This window comes from Myotis brandtii, unplaced genomic scaffold (genome assembly GCF_000412655.1).
Source record: "Myotis brandtii unplaced genomic scaffold, ASM41265v1 scaffold46, whole genome shotgun sequence".
Lineage (NCBI taxonomy): Eukaryota > Metazoa > Chordata > Mammalia > Chiroptera > Vespertilionidae > Myotis > Myotis brandtii.
Window position 1 is genome coordinate 5147000 of NW_005367587.1, and position 3468 is coordinate 5150467.

Sequence of the window (3468 nt, forward strand, 5' to 3'; positions counted from 1 at the left end):
GCACAAATTTATTAAACTGGGCCTCTAGTTTAATAAATAAAATAATTAGAGATTGTGATAGGAAGGAAACAAAGGGGTGAGGTAGACAATAAGGAGGGTGCTATATTGAAGGGATATATCTGTCTAAAGGAATGACATTTCAACATGTTGGGAAGGAACCAGAGATGCAAAGATGGGAGAGAAAAGCAATCTAGATAGAAAGCAAAAGTTATGCAGAGATTCTAAGGTGGGTTAGAGCTTGCCATGTTTGAGGAACTTAACACAAAATTGTATAGCTAGGTCATGGTGAGCAAAGGGAAATGTGGTGTTAACAAATAATTTAACGTCCATAGCTGAAAGTCTTTTGTAAGAAAGGTTAATTAAAGAGCCAAAATTGCTGGCCAAAAAAGAAGACTAGTCTTGGGACATGACCTCCATTACCTCAAAATTTTGCAAATTATACATCAAGAAGACGGTGGCGGGGATGAGGGCAGGGAGAAAGATGTAAGCTGTTCTGAAAGATTTACATTAGCTGTAGATAAAGACAATGGGAAAAGGGGAAGCAGAGTTAGTTCTGGGATGAGCTCAGCAGAATTTGCCAGGAAGAAGTGTCTGCTGCTGTGGATGAGCTGTAAGCAGCAGACTGGAAAATTCATAATAAGTGGACAATTGTGGCAAATTGATGCAGCCATTATAGAAAACAGTATGTAAGGTTCTCAAAAATGTAGAAATAGAACTACTTTGTGATCCAGCAATTCCACTCTTGGGTAATTATCTGAAGAAATCCAAAACACTAATTCAAAAAGCTACGTTCACTGCAGCATTTTTTTTTGAAGATCTAATTGGGTTTATTACGCATTCCATTAATTGGGCAGCATCTCATTTAGCAATGAGAAGGCCCCCCCGCCCCTGCAGCATTATTTACAATAGCCAAGATATGGAAGCAACCTAAATGTCTGGATAAAGAAGATGTAGGTACATATATACAATGAAATATTACTCAGTCATAAAAAAGAATGAACATCCATTTGTGACAACATGGATGGACCGTCCTAGAGGGTATTGTGCTAAGTGAATTAAGTCAGAGAAAGACAAATACTGTACCATATGATTTCACTTATATGTGGAATCTAAAGAACAAAAATAAAACAGAAACAGATATAGATATAGAGAACAAACTGATGGTTGACAGATGGGAAGGGGGTTAGTAGGCAGGGTGAAAAAGGAAAAGGCATTAAGAAGTACAAACTGGTAGTTACAAACTAGTCACAGAGATATAAAGTAGAGCACAGTTATTGTAATCACTATGTATAGTGCCTGGTGGGTACTGAATTTATGGGAGAATCACTTTATAAATTATATAAATGTCTAATCACTATGCTGTATAGTTGAAACTAATATAAAATAATATTGAATGTTTGTAATTGAAAAAAAAGTGAATAATCATGGAAATAGCCACCTGGAAATTAATCCTAAATTCCAACAGATATATAAGAACATGAGCAGCCTTGTTAGAGCTGGTTTACAACTATTAACAGGCTAACTGTTCTCTTTCGCTCACTGTAATTTTAACTTAGAACATCTCAGGATTTTTTTTTTTCTTGATAGTGGCATGAAATTAATTTGAAGACCACTAGGAGTTTGAACATGGAGGATCTTTTAAACCGTAGTGTTTGCATTTTAAACTAGTGGCTGGCATAGGACCTAGAAATCTGTGATTTTTCACAAGCTCTAGGATTCTGGTACTTATTACACCTGGGAACCACTGGAATGAAATACCTTACCTGTTAAGGAAATGAAACTATTATATGGATTCACATGCAGCGTGTTCCTCCTGTGCATAGGGCCCACTTAACTCCCAACCTCACTGCCCTTCTTTCACAGAGATAAATATTGCAAAATTGCAGAAAATATTTTCATTGTAACGCAAGGTGATTTCCATTTTCTTCTGATCACAGAAATCCTTACTTGTGGAAAAGAAAAGCTCTTTTATTCCAGTTTTAAAAATTATTCTCCACTACAAGGGTGGACAAAAGTAGGTTTACAGTGGCTCACATGGAAAATAATACCATAATAAATAATAATGTAAGAATAAACTGTTACGTGTACTCATAACTGTCACCCTACTTTTGCCTATGCCTGCATATTCATTTTAGACTAACTTTGAAAATGAAAGTTATTGTGTTGTTCATTTATGGAGTACACTGCCTTGTCATTACTTCTGATGAATATTCATTTTGAAGTTCTGCACACCTTCCTAGAAATAAAAGAAACTTTGACTCAAGTTTTCATTTGGATTCCCGAAGAAGTCTTGTATGATAGTGTTGGAGATCTATTTTCTCCTCTCCCAAAGTGAGTGACATGGCCTATTCCTAGCTAATCAATATTATTTTGTCTTTCATCATTCTTCAACATGCATCCTAAGTTTTGCCCTCCACTACCATCACCCCAAGTTCTACCCCCACCCTCTGCAGATTATGGCTTTGCCCTTTTTAGTGTCTCCAGCACAATATTCTTTAACTGCAATATTTCCTTTTTTTTCCAACCTGGAATATACCTCTCTTACCCCTTTCTCCAGAGGTCCAGTTCATGTTGGTCTTTCCCTCCACTGAAACCAGGAACATTTACTTATTGCCTAAAATTATAAGTTACTAGTATCTCTGGGAATCCTATTTGTCTTCCCACTAGTTCTAAACCCCTTGAGGGCACAGATCTCATCTTGGTCTTCCGTGTATTTCCACAGAGCCTAAAGCTGTCACTGTTAGGATGAACTACCCCTAATCTCTCCTGTTTGGACATGTTTTCTGAAATATATATTGTTATAAGCTGTTCCCATAGGTCTGAGCAGACGATGGATGCCTGCAGAGGCAGGATGAGAAGAACTTCTTTCCACCTGATCGACCTGGGCACTCTCCTCCCTTGACCACTGGGGACCTCCCCTCCAACTGACCAATTCTCGTGCCCACATCCTGACCCTATATTGCATACTTTTACCCTATATAAGAGAACCTAACCACCCCGGCGGGTCTGACACCAACACTGGTCTTGGCCTGCTGTGAGAGAATGCGATAACATTTCTTAAACTCTCACAGCATCTCTCGGCCTGGCTCCTTTTGGTCACTATGCACACTTTAGACAATGGTTAAAACTTGTAGTTTTATGGTCACTATATATACACCTAAACAGCTATACTGTCCAGTATAATGTTGCCCACTGATATTTTTCCTTGTCTAATCACTTCCTATTACGAGGAGACCTATGCTATACTATTTGCAAGCCCTTAGGGTCTAACAGTGCTATACACTATAGTATGGGATATATATCCTATCTAATAATAAACAAACATGGTAATTGACCATACCTTCACTACACCACCATAGGTTAATCAGCGTGATATGCAAATTAACCGCCAACAAAGATGGTGGCTAATTTGCATACTGCAGGCAGGGCAAGGCAGCGCCATCCTGCCTGTCCCGCCGCCATCCGGGC